A 20,625-nucleotide genomic window follows, 5' to 3' on the forward strand; every position below is an offset into this window, starting at 1 on the left:
CCAGGATTTAATCCCCAGTGATGACAGTGTGTGGCCCTGTTGTTCGGGTCAGACTGCACGTGCTGACCAGACCCTGAGCTCCAGCCGGGCAGGGTCTTCACTCAGGATGGGCCTTGACGCGTGACTCCAAGGTGCTTACACTAAGCTCCTTCCCTCCAGTTTTCATTTTCAAATCTGAGAACTCTGATGGGTGTATTTTTAAACAGGAAAACAATAATCAACATATACCCTTATTTTAAGTCTGAAGGTCTTCATTATTGTCCAAGGGGGCAAAGGCAGGCAGGAAAAGAAGACCCTGGCTCTCCTTCCTTCCTTGGTCACGTTCCAGAGCAGAGAGGTGTCACGGAGCCTCACATGGAGAGGAAAAGAACGCAAAGGGGGTCAAGAGAAATGGGGGCGCGGGAGACTGGAAAAGGCAAGTCTCGAATATGTGTGTGTGCTCTTCATTTAATGCTGTTAGTGTCATTAATGCACGACATATCTGAAACGGCTGACTTCAGAGTGACATCCCACTAAACTAGACAAACCGTCTGGGGGCTCCCTCCTGAACAGAGAAGACAACTCACCCCCTGCTGCACACACCTCCCACATGCTTACGTCAGAGAAAGAGTGATTTAACGAACTCTCCAAGGGTTAAAGCTAGTAGGTCATTCACACCTTGGTGTCCCTTTTTCTTTAATAATTAAAATCACTACTATTCAGGGCTTGTCTTTGGGAAGGAGAGCAGGAGGTGGGGATGCATCACCTGCTCAGGGCCAGCCTTGGCCTCTCCCTGTGGCCGCCTGCCTGCCCTCCACCCACCCTGACCGGGCTGCTGGACGACGCCCACATGGGGCCGCCGTCTGAAAACCATTCATGCTGAACACACCAGGTTTTCAAAGTAAAGAAGGTCCAGCTCACGTATATGTGGTACAGGGGGCTAAAAAGGCTTCAGATTCCCAGAGCCCTGCGTGTGAATCCCAGCAGCTCCACGCACCAGGTGTACGGATGCTGGTGGTGAATTGCTCACAGGTGCTAAGCTTCTGTGCGCTCATCTGTAAAAGCGGATGATAACACAGCCCGTCCCGGGAGGGCCACTGCGAGGCTTCGAGCAGGCGACACCACGATGGGCGGGCTGGCGCGCTGACGGGCCTGCTAACACCCCCCTCATCACAGGACCGCCCGGCAAGCACTGGCCCCGGGACACGGCTGCCGCGAGGCATGCACTTCTGCACCTGCATGCACAGGGGCGGCTTGAGCCTCCAGGAACAGTCACCAGAAGATGTGGAAGCACCAGAGCAAACCTCCAGGTATTACTTCTGCAGGACAGAGCTCTGGAATTCCTGAAAGGGGCTGTCCAGTTCAGGGCTGTGGGTGCCACAGATTGTGGCCACGGGCAGCCACCTCATCCTTGCTTGGAGGCCAGTCCACTTCCAGGCACTCTTTGGGACACTCAACCCTGAACCTGGGACCCAGCAATCAGCACAGCCTGCCTGAGGCCAGAGTTCTCTGTATAATGCCCCCATTCTTGGAGACCATGTTGGGATGACCTTTCAGGAAGGGAGAAATACACTTTCTGGGAGGACGCTAAGCCCAGTGGCCTTGGTGGGGGATGCAGGTATGCATTTCTAGTTTGCTGCTTCGAGTTTGAAAAATGCAAGCCATGCTATTTATACGAACAAGAATGTTCCCTTGTTGGAGAACACGACATTCCTGGATTACTGCTGTTCAAGCCGCCAGCCCTGGTAGCTATTCAGTAGATAAGTAATTAGTAACAGTTCTGTTGGACCACGAACATCAGAGATTCATTCCCTTTGAATAGAACCTTAACACAGCAGTAAAGGTTTATAGCTACATAAAGCTGTCCAGCTGGAGTGGACGCAACCCGCAACATTTTCCATGCAAACCCACACCCACGATGTGTTTATTCCCCACCCCACCTTGCTCCCGTGGCAGAGGCAGGGAGAACGAAACAGATGTTTGCACGAGAATTTTCCCAGGCTCAATTCAAGAAGCTGAACCAGTGCACCCACCGAGCGGATGGGGCGGCCCACTCTCCCCCAGAACGATGGTTTAGGGACCCAGGGAGCCTCAGAGAGACCTTTAAAGCTGGGATGCTACCCGTCTGCGACACTAACACTGACCGTCACCAGCTTTCAAGAAGGGACAGGGCAGAGCGATCATATTTTTAACTCGTTGACGTTTTCAGTGTGTTTATATATATCTCGGAGAAAATACCTCACCCAAGGACGCTACCCATCCCCACAAATAAACGACACTGGATGCTATCGGGCTGAAAGAGGCACTGACCTTAAAGAGCAATGTCGCAGTCACTGCTAGTAACAAACTTTGAATTTGGATATTTAAGCAGACTCTGTTAAACAAAGACCCATATTCGCTTCAATAGAAAAACTGAGACGCAGTAGCACATAAGGAAAGTGGAAACAAAAATGCTGCAACCGTTTCAGTTGATTATTACAACGTAAAACAAAATCTACTCCCTAAGATATTTTAACAAAGTCGCACAAGCCCTCACTGAGAGTCTGCAGTATACATATGCTAAGAGCGCCTCAGCGCACACACACATGCCAGTCTCCAGTTAGCCTGCGGGCCTTGTGTACAGCCCGCACTCAATCCCTGTGACTTGACTTGAACTGGAGGATGAGACAGAATTCTGTGAGATTAAAAAGAAGAAAGAAGCTTTCTACAAAGCCAGCATTTTCTAAAATAGGCATATCTCAAACTAATAGGCAGGAAGCGTATTTAAAAAAATGTTTTTGCTTTAGGTCTGAAAGATTTTCCTTTCCAACTATAAAACAGCTGAAATCCTGTATCCTCAGCCCAACGTAATTTCACGCCTAATTTATGGAAATGGAAAACCAAAGGACTCTGGGAGGGTGAGGACAGGCAGGAGGGACGGATGGTGTGACATGAGCGGGAGGGCAAGGGGTGGGCTGGGGACGACCCTTGCAGGGGCAGGCACAGCGAGGGTCCGGCAGAAACACGTGTTAGGAGGGGAACGGGGGCTCGGTTGAATGAACTCACTGTTACCCTTTTCCCCTCCCGTAAGTCTTCTTTTCCCCAATACTGTCTGAATTTGAAACATCTAATTTAATCCGCGGAGGGCCAGTGTTCCTTTTATTTCCTGTCTGTGCTGAAGCAGTCGCCTGTTTCAATTACGACTTTCCCCGCTCCTCTGTCTTCCGTGCTCCAGCTGGCTCAAGTGCACTTCCTTGGAAGGTAAAATGCACTAACTGTGCTGATCACAGACTGATAGCCTGAGAGCCACAATATTTAATAGCTGCACTGATAAGTAGGTTTAAAAAAATCCATTTTGAGCCTAAACAAAAGGATATTATGTAGCTGTATGTTCAATTACGGTCCAGTTAAATTCTTGCTCCCATTAGGTGGAACTTCACGCCGGCAGCCGACATAATTCAGTGTTAAAGCAAATGTCACCAGCACTGTAGGCTTGAGAAATGCTCCCTCCTGCCTCTCCATTAGTGCTGCTGACTTGGGACCAGCTCGGTGCAATTATTTCAGAGAACAGCACTGTGGGACTGATAGGCCTTCTTGCAAAACCTCGGCTGGCTAAAAATAGGACTGTTTTGTAGTCGAGATGGCAAAAAAACATCTCTGGGCTGTAAACACCACTCAATGTATTTCTTCTCTGCCTTATGAAACCACATTTTTTTCCCCTTCTTTTTTCCGTCCCTCCTTACTCACAGTGGAGTTTAATTACAGTTTAATCTCTTTCAGGGAGCAGTCCTGGGGCCCTTACTGTTCAACCACAGTATTATCAAGACCACAGCTACCATTTATGGCAGAAGGTAGAGGCTCCCCTTAGAAAACCCCCGATTCCCCCACCCCCCGAATACATACATACATACATACATACATACGTAAATAAATACATAAATAAACACACAGTGACTTTACTACCGACTCACACTGCACGTTTTTATGAGGCCCTAGAGATGCCAGCCCAATAATTAAAGAAATACCTGCGAGGCGCAGATCAACACTCACCCTGTTCAACTCCGCTGGGTCAATAAATCTGAAGGAAAACTTTTAAGTTAACAAGACTGTTTGGGCCTCCAGTTGCCGAAGTGTTGGGTTACACTGAGGGGAAATGAGAGGGGGGAGAGAGGGGGCGAGGTTCTCGGGAGAGCGCCAGCTCTGCACCCTGAGGTGCAGGCAACGCGGTGGGAACTCCACTGTAAGGCCAGGGCGCACACGGTCGGACTTGATTTTTGCTGCTTGAAGCTCACAGGTGTCTGATTTTGCGTGCATATCTTGAGAGAGTTGCTGCAATGCCAGGGCTCCCAGAAAAGAAAAGGATACTGACTTGACCATTCACCAGGAGAAGAAAGCCGATGACAAGATAAAGCCAGGACTCAAGGGTGAGAGGGAACGGTCACCAGTACTTGGTTTCCTTTACTGTCTTCGTTCTGTAACTGCCTTATGGCCAGTGGACTAATCAGCTCATTTTCTCTGAGGAAGCAGGAACAACAAGAGCCTTTTATTCAGCTCACAGAGCAAAGCTGGCTACCTGGAGGGTTTGCTTTCGCGCATGAACGTGGCTCTAATGGAAGCCTTTCCAACCTCACGTCCTTCTCTCCAGTCTTTTAAATCGCACCCAGCGGGGCCACGGAGTCCTCTGGGGCTGCACCCAGACCCCCTCAACCATCCCAGAGGCTGGTCCCCAAAACAGCAACCGTGCCTCGGCCACCTACATTACTGGGGCCATTCTGCTTTTCTCTCTGTCACTTCAGGGATTTGGGGTAAAAAGCGCTGCTTTGTGCTAACCCTGCCAGTGAATCAGAACTTCAGGGCCAGCTGGTCCCCTCAGCTGATCACACCACCCTGAGTCACTGGCTCCCCCACTACCAGAGGACAGATACGTCTCTTATTTATCACGAACTGTATACACTTTCACTGGAAATTACAGAAGGTCAAAATGTGCTGAAGTAAAACACAAAGCCAATGAACAGAAAGTTCTAGAAACTTACTGGAGATTCACTTCTAAGCCTTACCAATGCACATTTTTACATGACAGTAATGTGTTTATTCTATTCCGTGCTTCCCCCAAGCTCTTCACTATCATAGGCTCACTTCCATTGGCAGCTGAAATGCATTGCTCTTGATAGTTTCTAGGCTAAGGTCATCTCTGCAAATTCAAAGGCAGAGAACTCCAGGACCTCAGTGGAATATTTTTCCAAGTGCTTCAACAAAATTAAAACTTTTGTTTGAGAAAAAAATGGTCGCCAAGCATCCTGCAGCCAACGTTCTAAAGAAGTTGAGTGGCTTTCTATTCCAAAGAGAAATTAAAACAGGCATCTTACTGTCTGTATCAGAGTATCAACCTTCTGCCTTTTTTATCTTATTTTAGGAACTGATGGGTCCCTTTCCTGTCACATAGAACTTATAGCTCCATCTGTACATTCTTAGATTTCCATAAGGTAGCTTATTGGTTTAGCCCTTTAAGATGGTTCAATGTCATGCTGTTTGATTTTATGAAGTACTGATACAGGAAGTGGTCTGACATGTATGCTTTATCTTTGTTTTTTCTGTCATGTTCAGTATGCACTTAAGTATTCTAAGATACACTGTTTGTTTTCTAAGTAGGGGGAGCATGTATTATTAAACATATGTTCCTGTGTATTGAAGGGGTACACATCCATGCCATTTTGTAAGGCTGTATGGTGGTGTGCTGTAGGGCTCTGATGTAGCCCATAAGCATTCCAGAGCCGCAGTTCTCAGAGTGTGATCCGGGGTCCCTGGAGGTCCCTGCCTGAGACCCTGTAATTCGGTCTCCAGGGCATCCGGGGTCCCTGGAGGTCCCTGCCTGAGACCCTGTAATTCGGTCTCCAGGGCAAAATTATTTTCTAATAACACGAGGATGTTGTGTCTTTGCCATTATCCTTCTCTCGTGAGTGTGCAGGGGTCCTCCAGAGGCCACCTGAGTTGTGACACTGCAAGACTGTCAGAGCAGATTAGAGAATCCAACTGTCTTCTATTCATCCAGACATTAATGAGATTTTTTTCAAATGTGAAATAATGCTACTCTTCTTACTAATATTTTGTTTTTAAAAACAGTTATTCTTCATAAAATATTTCTACCAGGTTATTTTTTTAAAGAATTAATAAATATCTCTTAAATATCACTGTTTTATTTTCTAATATGGTAAATATTGGTAGACACAAGCCACAAAAGCAAAAGTAGCTTGAGATCCTCAATAATTTTTAAGAGGGTGTTAAGGGGAGGGGATGGGACTCTGAGATGAAAACGGTTCGCAGAACTCTGGTCCAGGGCACTCAGGCGGCTTCCAGTTTGGGGCTCCTCTACTGCACGGTTTCAGTTTATATGAAAATGTGGGTATTTGTAATTGTGATCTGTGTGTGAAAATGTATCTAGATGACCAACTTTGTTCCAAGTCCAAATCAGCCCCTTACTTTGGAAGAAGCATAAGCCATTCAAACATCAGCGTTAGGGCCTGGAGGAGAGCTATCCCCGCTAGTAAAACAGGCCTTAGCATTTGCTCATTGGGGTTACTTAAAGTACTGACTACCACACTAACAGTTCTTATAAACTGAGATCTTAGTTTTGGATTCAAGAAGCGGATTCTCTTGGATCAGCACTCATACTGTCAAAGCAATTCAAGTCATTAAAAGTCTCTGAATGTGGGCACGGGCGCCCCATCCATTGTCAAAGGAAACTGTGCGGGCACCACGGTCGTCAGAGACCCTGGTCTGTGGGCCCATTCGTAACTTAAATAGGGCTGTGGAAACACCTTTTCAACTTGATCCATTTTGGATTTTGGTACAAAAGCCTTCTGTTATTACAGCCATTAGTATGTGTCAGTGACATATAATGGATTTCAATTTGCCCAGGTTAGAATTTAGGATTCTTCCATTTCAAAACAGGAAAAAGGCTCTGTTGATATTTTCACACACTAATACCTATAATCGAAACCTAAGGTTTTATTTAAGCAATAGTTATCTTTCAAAAATAGGAGCATAACAGATACAAATTCACAGATCAGCTCATGTTTCCCTCAGAGCTAAAAGCCACAGTTCACTCGACGTGTCTGTCACTGTGCTGCCATCAGGCCTCTTCAAGTGCTGACATGTCCAGTCCTAATGACAAATGTCATCTGCATATATGGTCTCCATTTAGACCCGAGAATCTCAGTACTGGGGGGTGGGGGCAGAGGTAGTCTGTGTGCTTTGGAAAAGCACGTTCAGCATTTTAGCTGTGTGTGTTTTTTTTTTTTTTTTTTAGTTATAATATTTATTTTTATAATTCAAAGAACAGATTAGAGAAAGTGAGATTTATTGACAGGGATCTTGTACTTACGATGACAGATTTTTACTCTCTTATAAAATCCCTCCCTTGCTTCAATCTAAGCCGAAGGGTAGAACCATGGACTGTAAACCCCACCAGAGCAGGAACATGTGTGTGTTTCATGCTGTTTGGGCAAATGACCATAATGTGAACCCAGTTAAAATTCACTGGAATAATTATGGATGAAAGAATGAATTTCAAAAACTGAAATGTTGTTCTAATTTTTAACAAAGATACCAAAACAATTCAATGGGGGAAAAGGAAGGTGTTTTCAAGAAAGCTCTAGAACAGCTGGATATCGCACAGAAAAGGACGCATCTCCACCCCTGCCTCACACCACACACAGAAGCAGCTGTAGGTGGATCACAGATCTTGAGATAAAAGCTAACACTACAAAGCTCCCTGAAGAAACATGACCACAGAGCCGAGCAGATTCTGGAGGAAGACACAGTAACACTAACCTTGAAGGGAAAATGATAAACCAAACTTGACGACGATCAAAGACCGCACATCAGAGGAAACCACAAAGAAAGTGAAAAGGCAACAGAGACCGGGAGAAAATACTCCCGCTGCACACGGCTGACGGAGGACTTGATTCTACACAATATAAAGAACTCCGACAAATTAGCGCAGGAGAGCCAGGAGCCCGAACGTTTTCAGACTGAGCGCACCATCATCTGCCCAGGGAAGCAGAGTCAGAGCAGCCAGCAAGGAGGAAGCCTGCGCTCATCCAAGCAGCCCTGCTACCTGGCCCCCCACGGGAGTGGTGCACAGTTGGTAAAGGAAATGGCAAGAGGCTTCCAGTTAACCAGAGAGGCAGAAAAGTGAGTGGGAAATTATAACGGAGCGCGAGATGGCGCAGTGAGAACCTCGAGGGGGTGTGGCTGAGCACAAGGGCAGCCCTCAAGTCACATACCTGGTTTCATCTCCTTCCAGTCTTATCTGCATTAGTGCCCCTTCCACATACACACTTGGGTCTCACTTGCCCATCTCTGTTCTATGCAGAGATACACAGCAACGACCACGGCGAGGTTCTAGTTAATTCTGTGTAGAATGGACAGGTAGGTGTAACGCCCAGAACTCACTGTCAAATGGAAGGAAGTTCTTGGAATTTTCTTGTTGATCAGTATTTGGAGTTTGGCTTTTGAAACAAGTTCTTAGAGTGTTTCCTGCTGTTACGTAGTAACTGAGTTTCTCTAGCCCTGGGATTTGTCAGACACACACATGTAACAATTGCTTCGAAGGAAGCCCATTTCCAGCTTAAAAAGAAAACAACAGAAAGTAAGTCCTGCCTGATGTAGCAATTCTGAAAAAGATCCGTTTCCTCTGTTGAGAATTTCAAGACCACCTTTTCCTCCAAACGTATTAAAAGGTGAGGACGGTTGGAATTAAACCGAAGTCAACATTACAAAATACTACTGATATAAACGGAGACTTGAAACAAAAGAAATCCTAAGCTCTCACTGACACCACTTGCACTAGCATATGCTGTGTGTGTGTGTGTGTGTGTGTGTGTGTGTGTGTGGTGTGCATGCATATACAGACCTACCTACCTCTGTGTCCACTTCTGTATCTCTCCCTCGGATATATGTAATTAAGATGAAGGTCCTTGTCTTTTTCTTTTTCAAAGATGATTTTACATCAGTTATTTTCCATGAACACATCTGGTGTTTCTTTAAAGCCTGAATTTACTAATGAAAGAAGGATTTGTGCTTTTTCAACATAAATCCATTTTATTTTCTCCAGGCTCTTCCTTCTCTACTCAAAGCTGATGACTTCTTAAACCAAAATGGTTGGTCAGAATCCAATCAAGAATATAAAGGCAACTGAATAAATAAAACCATGAAGTAAGTGTAAAATATTAGTGTCCAGACATCCAAGATGTATGCGGCTACTATGAAACTTCCACAGCTGTACCGGCCTGGAGCCCATGTGGTCCCCCAGATTTAACAGGACCCATTACCAGTAAGAGTTTTATTTGCTTAATAAATTACATTCTAAAGCACAATAGCCTAGGTTCATAGCTGTAAAATTGCCAAATATTGTCAATGACCACTCTCTGGTCATAAATAACAAAATAATCTATGACTCATTGGATTTTTGATTCCCAGGGCAATTCTTTCTCACCATTACTCAAAAATGTAAAAAAGTGCCTCTACGTGGCATTTTATGGAGGTTATAAATTACTCAGAGGAGACGACACAGGACAGATTTGTTGGCCAAGTAACAGGAACCAGCCAACCAAGTGTGTAAATTAAAGAGCCAGTGACAAAGAAGAGGGCTAGTGAAAGCATTCTGCAATCTAGGAATAGACGAGGATTAACTACGAAAAGAGAGGAGGGGGTGGAAGGAAAGGGGTGCACAAACCCCTCCCGGAGCAGTTACGCGACCGCTAGGGGCGACGTATGAAAGTGGTCGGACCGTGGCCTCAAAGAACGAAGCTCAGTTACCCTTGAAATACAGTTCATGTTCACAGCCTTAGGGTGGACACTGACATGTAACAGGTGCCACAGAGATAAACCTGGGATGGTTTTTTTTTTTTAACTAATATCAATTTTCAAACTGATTCAGTTGATTAATAGTTCTTCCATTTATTCAAAGAACAGATACTGAGCAGGTGCTGTGTGCCCACCCTGAGGCCAGGGGCTGGGGCGCGGACAGCAATCAGGCACAGCCCTGCCGTCCTGGCGGCTGGGATGCGGGGCGGCCCCGGCCTGGGATGGCACAGTCTGAAGGCTCCTAAGCTAACCCAGCCGGGGTGGGAAGGCCAGCTCAGGGGCGGCTGTGCTCGGAGGACCGGTGAGAGGACAGCGGGGAGGCAGGATGGAGACAGTTTTCGGGCAGATGGACCAGAGTAAATAAAGGCGGCCTGGAGAGCCTGGTCTGTCCCGGGAACAGACAGGGAGATGAGGGGGAGGGAAGGGGGGCCATCGCAGGGGTCTCCTCGGCCCAAGGGGGTGAGGACAAGGTCACGCTGGCTTTAGGAAGGTTACTCGCCTTCAGCGCCGTGGCTCAGGGCATCTCATGCTGAGGACCAAAGTCAAGCGTGTTTCAACGGAACCATCTTGGAAACTAAAAATTTATCTTGGTGGTGGCAGTTAATTATGAAAACTAGAACAGACCTGGCTGCCTTCTTTTCACACGCACTGAACACGTGAGGGCCCAGTGCTTTGCCTGGGAGTCGGCGGTGGCGGCCGCAGCAGGGTGCCTCGGGCGGCGCTGAGATGGGCTGCCCGGTACCGGGCTCACCGGCCCCTCCTTTCTTCGTGGGGCTCTTTCTCCTCATTGTTCTCAGGACAACTGGCAATGGCTTAGGACGGTTCTGACAACGGGAAGTAGAATCTTGTTGCTTAGTTTGTCCCACGCAAGGAGGACAGAGTCTAAAAGCTTCTTTTAGTCTCTTATGACTTAGAGGGACTGCTGTGCTGGGTAAATTCTCAGGCCCACCGAGGCTGAAAGGATGAAATAATCCTTTAAAAACTTTCACCTTGTCCGTGGAAATACGTCCTGTTTCATAGGAGTCAACCAAGAACAGAGTCCTGAGGCTTTTCTGGGATTCACTATGCAGCTACGAAGTTTGAACTGCTCTGAACAGACATTTGGACCAACAAGTGATGCACGTTTACTAGCAGCTAAGTTTCATTCATCTTTATGTCCCCGACAACTCCCACTGGTATTCTGCACTTGGTAGGTGATTAAATACATCTTGCATAAATGAAAGAATGCGTGCTGCTTTTAATTATTAGTAGACTATTACATTTTACTATATCTTCAACATATAAAATTTTATATGTATGATCACTACCAGTATTTTGATTGTACACAGTTTTTTTTTAAACTAGAGACCTCCATAATGCTTTGGGGGACTTAATGGCAAAGGAGCTATCTTGCCTCTTGCATGGGAACAGCCACAGGCATGACCTCTGTGCCTTGCTGAAGGGTGCGATACTGCCCCTCCCCCATCGCCCGTGGACAGCAGGAACTCCACCTGCGATAACAGTGACTGCTGGTTTGTAGTCCCACTTTGCTCTCCACCGTTCTCCGAATAAGTTGGATGGTCCGTTTTCTTTCTTTTTTTGGAAACTGTTTATTTCCGTCCACCTATTTCCATTTTAAGAGTTTGCAGAAGAAGTTTAAGACCACTCAGTGGCTGTTCCTACCGCTCAGCGGCCTGAGCAGTGGCAGCTGCAGAGCAGTCTTCAGTGGCAGGCCGAGCACTGCAGTCTTCAGCGGGGAACCGCTGAACAGGCACGGGGGCACCTGCACACCTTCGGACCAGTCCGTCACCTCCGGCTGAGCAGCAGGGAACTCAGGAGGTGGCGTGGTCCATTCACCCTGAAATTCCTCCTTGGCCACAGCCTTCTCAGCTGCTGCCTGCTCGTCCTTTTCAATCTCTTCAGGGTCTCTGCAGAAGTAGAGGTCAGGCATGGCCTCCCAGGGGTGTTCACGGGAGATGGTGCCACGCATGCGCAGAACTTCCCGGGCAAAGCATCCACCACATCAGACCCCCTGAGTGAGCTCCCCTGTTGTTGCATGGGATGGCAATGTCCACCCATCACAGAGGAGAGAGTGTCACACAGAGCAACGGCAGGCAGGTTAGCATAAGAGGCCTCTGTGAGAGGCAGGTGGGCAGCCCTGGGCTCAGTAGCCACTGGAAGACTTGGCTCCCGGAAGGCGGCCTGGATCTGGTTAGTGAAGGTCCCAGGAATGAAGCGGCCAGAGACAGAAGCGGCTCCAGTGGCAGCAGCGAACTTCAGCCCAGCTCGCTGGCCAGTGTTCCTGGAGGATACGACGCTGACATCAGCTGGGTTTTCAATGGCAACCATGGCACGAGCTGCCAACAGAAGCTTCTCCCAGGTTCTCTTCAGATTTATGATGTAGATGCCATCACTTCTGTAGATGTGCTGCTCCATTTGCAAGTCAAGGCTGGTGCCAACTAAGTGGGTTCCTGCTGCAAGGAATTTGAGGACATCCTCCTCCTTCATTTGCAGGACATCAAGGGCTCCGGACATTGTCAGAGCTTCCCTTTAAGTTACGATGGGAATCCAGAACAACGCCGTATGGACCCCTGCCTGACTGGCGCGGAAAGAAGCTTGATGGTCCTTTAAAGCAAGGACTATGTTCACATAATCCTCTTTCAACACCTAACACACATCCACTGAGATTAAGTCCCTAATTTTAAAATGCTTTGCATCCATAATTTTAGAATTAGAAGCTCTGGTGTTCATTCATCTTATTCATCTAACTAATGTTTACTGAGCACCTACTATGCTCCTGGTACAGCGCTGGATATATAAAAATAACGACACCTTCTTACTGTCACGGAAATCACAGTCGAGGAGGAGAAGAGAATTAGGGTTAAGATATGGGAAATGCTAAAATACAGCTCTATACACAATGCCACAGAAGCACAGTGGAGGGAGGAGCTGTTCTGAATGGGACGAAAGCTGGGCTGGAGCAACGCTTACAGAGGTCAGATCTCAGATGAGGACCTAGTAAGATGCAGGGAGCTCACAGCCCAAGAGAGGCTGTGTAGCCTGGGCCAGGTGACGGGAAGAGCAGGGTCACAGGCCTGGCCGCGCAGGGTGGGCTGCGGGATGCCTGGCTCTCCCGGCCACTCATGTGAAGAGCTCATGAAAGGGAGGCTGAAGGCAGCAAACGGGGACCAGGTGAATCTTACTGAGGACTTTAGACTTTCGGTAGCTCAGGTTGCGTTGAGAGACGCAGAGAGAACCAGAGGTCCCCAGTGGAGCAGCTGTAGAATCTTCCAAGAAATTCAGGAGGAGGATGTGAGGGAGGCAAAGAAGAAAGGGAAGGGAAGGGGGAGAGGGAGGGGGAGGGGAGAGGGAGGGGGAGGGGAGTGGGAGGGGGAAGGGAGAGGGAGGAGGAGGGGAGAGAGAGGAGGAGGGGAGAGGGAGGGGAGGGGAGAGGGAGGGGGAGGGGAGAGGGAGGGGGAGGGGAGAGGGAGGGGAGAGGAGAGGGAGGGGAGGGGAAAGGGAGGGAGGGGGAGGGGCGGGCGGGGCGGGGCGGGGAGGGGCAGGGAGGGGAATGAAATTATTTCAGGAACAACTATTCCTAAGTCATTCCCATTTTCATCTGATTTACGAAAAAGAAGGAATTCTTCTGGGCTTCCTTTTTCATCTGAAAACTCTACATGATGTCCCAGGAGACAGAGAGAATCATAAAATCCCTGAAGAGGTGCCTTGGGAGTAATTGGTTCTAGATAGCTAATGACGGATGGCTGAGAAAACAGAGAAAGCGCCAGAGCTCTTAATAAGAGCATCTTTCCAAGGATTACGACACCCCCACGAGACCCTTAAGAGCTTCAAGTGTAAGAGAAAAAGCAATTCACTGGCCTTCCTTTAGAAAAGAAGTCTCTACTAACTTACACTCTTCAAATATGATTTAAAGCAAAAACTTCTTAAAAATGTTTCTTAGCACAGTCAACTAAACATAGAATTGTCCCATCCTGGTGTTCTCTAGGTGGAAAGTGAAATATTGGGGGAAAGTCGCAGAATAAACTCCATTCATTGTTTAATACAATTAGTAATACTTGGTTTCGTATAAAGAAATGTAGGGACTGGATTATAAATCATACTTGCTTCTTGAGAGCACATTTTGAAAATCTGGCATCACAAACATGGTGCATTGGTGCAGCTCCTGGCTCCGGGGCGACCTGAAGCCTGTCCCCCTTCTCGTGTTTCCATTTTCATGTCAGCAGATCTCACCTGTTGATAAGAACTAATACTGACCACAGAATTTTAAACCCAATCAGAATATCAGTTCCGGGGTAAGAGTCTGACTAAATCTACCTTGGCTGCCAAGAGTTTCCAGCTCCCCAGGCCGGGAGGTTTCATCCCCTTCCTCACAGAGACAGGAATCTTCTCACAAAGGAGAAGCACCCACTTCCAAAGGACCATGGCTAGAAGGGCTTTTTCTTCCTTCTAAAAGAAGGGTAACTTTTGGGACCAGAAAGACTGTCAGAACTTTATGACAAGTCTTGCAATGTTTTCAACATTAAGACCCAAGATAAGGGTACCCGGGAAAAAAAAGTGCAGCTGCCTTTGGAACATTCAGGGACCACCCAGGCTGCTCTCTCAAAGTCTGTCCATGTGCCACAGGGCTATTATGAAGACTTAAATGGTGTAAGACTCAACAATATAAAAGCTACTTAATGTCTATAGTTTTAAAGAACTCTCAAGTGGAAGATGAGCAGATTTAATTTGAAGGTATTTAATGTTTTTACCAAAAAATCTGTGTGTGTGTGTGTGTATTTCAAAGCTCACATATTGAAACAGTTCTGCTTTATAATTATAATTATAAATTCTAAATTTCATTATACAGAACCAATTAAACAACTGGCATTTATTTCATGATTTTGTAAAATTTCTTGACATTTCAGTTTCTGGATATTTCAGTTTCCAATGAAAAATGATAGGAGGAACAGTTCATCCTATTTATTTTGTTTATTTTAAATCAAATGTGAAAAAACGAGTCACATTTGGGGACAATAGGACACATTCAATAAAACATCATAAATTCTAAGACAAAACATACGTGATCATGCTACGAAATAACCGTCTGTAAGACGAAATGAATTCTGCTGTGGGTTAGACCCCCCAAGTGCGTACTACGTCTCTTTCAACATAAAAAGCTGGGACTTGCTCTGTCTTGAAATGCTTTAGGGTCATTTAAGACATTTTTCCCCAGTGCATATACTGCCTGCAGTAACAAAGCCATTCATCTAGTTAAACATTTCCACAATTCACCCCAGGTTTGAGGCAAGTTCAGAGCGTTAGTCCACCCCATAAATAATATGTTTAACCCACCAAGTGACCATGTGCAAATATATACAGAAAAAGTGATACTTTCACAAAGTAAACATTAGATAACTATTTTTGGGAAAAAAAGTTATGGTGGAAAATCTCAGTGCCTTTGTTTTTGCTATTAAATTCTCAAAGGAGGCTACTTGTGGTCTGGACTTACTGATCACACACGAAAAGGTACCTGGACAGAGGTGGCAGCCCTGCCCATGGGCTCAAAAGGAGACATTCACTCCACTTGATGAGTAACACCATGGAATAATCCATTTCTTGGAAAACTAGGAGAAAATTAGCCTGAATTTTTGTTTGTTTTTCTCCTTTGTGATGACTCACATGCTTTGAACCCCACTTTATTAAAAAGAGTCAGTAAGTTGCTCAAGTGAGATTTAAAAATATAAACCCACTCCCATTCACACAAGGTAAGGAACAAGCCTTTCGATTCCTTTCTTTCTTTCCTCCTTTCTTTCCCCTTTCTTTCTTTCCTCCTTCCTTCCTTCCTTTTTCCTTCCTTCTTTCTTCCCCCTTTCTTTCTTTTCCTTCTTTCTTTCCTTTTCTTTTTCTTTCTTTCTTTCCTTCCTTCCTTCTTTCTTTCCTCCCTTCCTCCCTTCCTTCCTTCTCTCTTTCTTTCTTCCTTTCCTTTTTTCTTTCTAATGAAAAGGAACAGGAGCAGTAAAAGGCCAGGATGAGTGTGCAGATAACTTCCTATTTAATTATTCAGCTCTTTGGATGGCCCCGTATTCTGATGTCCTCTCTCATTTTTATTCTTGCAAATTTCACTCACGAGAAAACCCAGACTGGTGGAATATTGCAAAGCAGAGAGAAAAAGGAAGCACTTCAATTGGTAAAAGCAGTCTGTGTATGACACAATACATTTCTGATCTCTGATACGTGGTGTCTGCTAGTAGCACCGCTGTCTGCAAAGGAGAAGTCGCTGAGCAGAGGGCCTGCTGTCCCACGGGTACGGGCGCTGAGCTGAGCGGAGGCCTGGCCTCCATATGACTCTGACCCTGACCTGACCGGTGAGGTGGCCGGGCAGGGCCGGCACTGGCAGAGAAGTAATCACTTACTCCCTGACCCTAACCCATCCCATAGTTCCGAGCACCTACTGTGTGCTCAGCTATGTTCTCGGCGGCATTTACGGGAATTCTGCCACACACACTAGCAGCTTTAATCATCTCCACTCATCGCTACCATCTTAACAGAAATGGTATTTTTATGACGTCCTTCTAGACGAGGAAAGTGAGGTCCAAAGAGCTTATTTAGCTGTCCTAAATCACATCAACTAAGGACCAGGCTAGGGCTGCGTCCCAGTGCTGTCTCATTTCAAAGCTCAGGAACTCCTGATGGCAATATTACAGGGATTCCACAAAGTACCACTGTTAGATTTATTCAGGTACATTAACCCTCTTCCTAAATACAGGTATCTGGGACTTCTCTGGTGATGCAGTGGTTAAGAATCCACCAGCCAATCCAGGGGACACGGGTTCAAGCCCTGCTCCGGGAAGATCCCACATGCCACAGAGCAACTAAGCCCGTGCGCCACAACTACTGAGCCTGCGCTCTAGAACCTGCGAGCCACAACTACTGAGCCCACGTGCCACAACTCTGAGCCCGTGCACCTAGAGCCCGTGCTCCACAACAAGAGAAGCCACTGCAATGAAGAGTAGCCTCTGCTCGCCGCAACTAGAGAAAGCCTGTGCGCAGCAACGAAGACCCAACGCAGTCAAAAAAAATTAATTAATTAATTAAAAAAATAAAAGACCTCCCTCCCGAAAATACAGGTATCCATAGAGGGAAGATGTCAGACTGCTATTGGTAATTCAAAACATTTGGCCGTGTTTTCTATTTTTTTATAACTTTAAAAGTAATACATTCTCATTGTAACAAATCAAAGAACACAGAAGTACATAAAGACTTTCTCCACCTCTTTCAAACAAAGTTGAATTCAACCCACTGACCAAGTCCGAATTTGGCATTTTTCTTTTCATACTATTTTCTCTGCTCATGCTAACTGCAGCAAATAGATACACACAGACACTTTTCTTTTTTTTAAGTTGCGGAAGCTTTTCTTTTTGTCTTTTGACCACAGGACGCTGCTTCCATGGGAGTTTCAATGGAGGAGTGGCAACAGGCTCTCGGGAGACCAGGGAAACTGCCCGAGGAAAGCAGGTCTGGTAAGATTATCAGTTACCATGTCATTAAGAAAACATCCTTCTCCTTCCTTCTGGAGCAGGATCTAGAAAGTCAGTCACTAATGAATTAGCCATGACCGCACTTAGGAGCAGCAGCAGGGCTATATACACGCTGGTGTCCACACACACCTATGTCATCCACTGCTGCCCTGCACACACACACACACACACGATGCTGCTGACGGCCTGCGACCTGCAACATGCCTTCCTGTTCCAGCACCAATGGGTCTGCATTTTCTTTCAACTTGGCAAGGTTAAAAAACAGACTCGTCATAAGTGTGTAATGTCTTGAACCAAAATAGACTTCCTTAATGATTTGTTTTCTCCAATTTCACCACAAAATGTAATGCAGCCAACAAAAGAACTATTCTTCCCTGCGTATAATAACATGTTATTCAACAATCATGTAAGAGAGCCTATACGTGAGACTGCCAAGGGTCTGAAATGGAGTTTCTAACTGCAATGTTTGCGAAGAAACCTTTTTTTTTATTTTTCAAGTTTCACTCCAAGGCTTTGAGTGAAGTGATATAAATATCTAGGAATATACAGTTTTGCTTTACTACTGTAACGTGTTTACAGAAGTAGTTACGGCTTACTTTGTAACACGGGCCACTGAAAACATCAACCATAAAAACATATACAAATACAAACGAATTCTCAGCAGGTCATTTACTCTGTAGCAGAACCAAGCCCATTAACTGCTTCTGTCCCTGTGAGGGCAAACGGCTCCCCGTGAGGCCGCCTCGGGAGCACCGCTCGGCTTTCTGGGGAGCTCACAGCAGGCCATTCGCTGGGCGAAGAGAAGGGGGCGGGGAAAGGCCTGCTGGAGCCTAAAGGAGGTTATAATAAAATGAAGTCATGAGCTTCTTCCTTTTTTAAGGAGAATGCAAAAGAAAGAAAAATTATAATGCCGTAAAGAGCTAAGAAAAAGGGGAAAAAGTGAAATCACTTTATTAAGTTTCCTGAAATATACAGTTGGTCTTAAAATATGCCTCCTAGTCACTAGCCCAACAGAAAACTACAGAAGACGGGAAAACGTAAAATCCCCATCCGAATGCATGTTGCAAATTCATGGTATAAATATGACAATGGATGACAATATTACCAAAAATGTTCTGGATCTATTACATTTCTGGGCAACTTAACTGAGTATATGAAAATGTATTAGCCAAGAGAAAGTAGAGCTAATGAATTTTAAAAACTAGAATATGAAAGACAGATTATTGTAATGACTTAACTTTGAAATGACTCCAACTTAGGGTTTCTCTAAGTGAAAGTTTTCTCCCAAGTGAGAGAAGAAATGCTACCTGGGTGGTGGTGGTGGAAACAGGACAAGTACACACATGCATACACACATACATATACCAATAGACACACACAGATACACATACACACATATACACATACATATATACACACACATATACCCATAGACACACACACACACACACATATACCCATAGACACACATAGATACACACACATATACACAAACATACATACACACATATACCCAGACACACATAGATACACATGCACACACATATCCACATACATATATACACACACATATACCCATAGACACGCACACATACATATATACACACACATATACCCATAGACACACATATACACATACATACATACACGCACACATATACCCAGACACACAGATACACGCACACACATATATACATACACACACACACATATAACCACAGACACACACACATGCACACACATATACACATACATATATACACACATATACCCATAGACACACACAGATACACACCCATACAACACATATATATACCCACATATATAAACACATGCATACACTCTATACACACATATACACACACAGATATACTCACACATATAAACACATGCACACACTCTATACACACATATGCATGTGCACATGCACACATACATACATATATACATACACACATACCAACAGACACACACACATATACCCACATATACAAACACATGCATACACACACTCTATACACACATATACAACGCACATACACACATGAACACACATATACACATATATATACACACACATACACCAATAGACACACAGATACACACACATATACACACATAGATATACCCACATAAACACATGCACACACTCTATACACACATATGCACATGCACATATACACATGCACACACATATACACACACATATACCAATAGACACACATAGATACACACACATAGATATACCCACATATAAGCGCACATGCATACCCACACTCTATACACATACATATACACATGCATAGACACACATATACACACATATATATATAAACATGCATATACACACATGCGCACAATATACACATGCATATATACAAATGTATACACACATATACGTACACACGTATTGTATATATACATGTAATACACAGGTGTATATACACACATATGCCCACACACCTATATATACACACACATTCACATCATGTATGTAGCACACACATATACATAAACACTAGATTATAAAAATCAGTGCACTCTGCATTTTAGATTTCGGTGGGGAGCCTGGGTTTAAATCCCAGATCTACTATGTGCCCCCCTTGTGATCCTGGGTAAGCCATTTCACCCTCCTTTGCCTCAGACTAAGGAGAGCACCACTCACCTACAGGGCTACTGAGACATAAAAAGTTAACACAGGCAAGGCCCAGGTGTCCTACCTCATCCGTAGCAGGTGCTGACGCTAGTAAACTCAAGAGAGAGCTAAACTCAATGGGCTTCAGCATTTCTTGTGGAAACTACTGGCTGTAACTTGTCACATCAGGAAAGCTTCATGGAAGAGGCCTGTTCCTTGAAGGATACTTCTTTCTAGCCGCTTAAAAATCGGCATGTTGGGTCAGGTTTCTCCACCAAGACAAGAAGATGACAGGCAGAAGCTGCGGGGGTCATGCTAACCTCACTGCTCCCTTGATCATGAAAACATACAATAAAGTAATATGGTGCATGCAGGCAACCTTCATGCTAAGCAGAAACTACTCCTGCAATTTAGAGTGTTTCCCTTGGCGACCTGCACAACAATAACTACGTACGTCAGACAAAAACTTCCGTCTGGTACTAATATAAAAGCCCTCTGACAATATAAGCATTATTTAACGAAACTGTGTATTTCCTAATCTGTTGTTATCGTTTATAAGCTATCTATCTTGACTCAGCAGTAGTGAAATGAGACTCACAGGCTTGAAAACATATTTAGCATAAATTTTAAGTGGGGAGAAAGAACTCA

General features: G+C 45.3%; 1 protein-coding gene and 1 pseudogene across 2 annotated transcripts in view; both read right to left on the bottom strand.

The window, feature by feature from the left end:
* GMDS (GDP-mannose 4,6-dehydratase) overlaps nt 1-20,625 on the bottom strand; it is a 481,487-nt gene that overhangs the window by 139,259 nt on the left and 321,603 nt on the right. The window lies entirely within an intron of this gene.
* LOC309828706 (small ribosomal subunit protein uS2-like) lies at nt 11,461-12,339 on the bottom strand (annotated as a pseudogene). The gene has a single exon. The product of its transcript is annotated as a small ribosomal subunit protein uS2-like (transcript).

The sequence above is a fragment of the Grampus griseus genome, assembly GCF_964374135.1.
Source record: "Grampus griseus genome assembly, chromosome: 10".
In the NCBI taxonomy this organism is placed as follows: domain Eukaryota; kingdom Metazoa; phylum Chordata; class Mammalia; order Artiodactyla; family Delphinidae; genus Grampus; species Grampus griseus.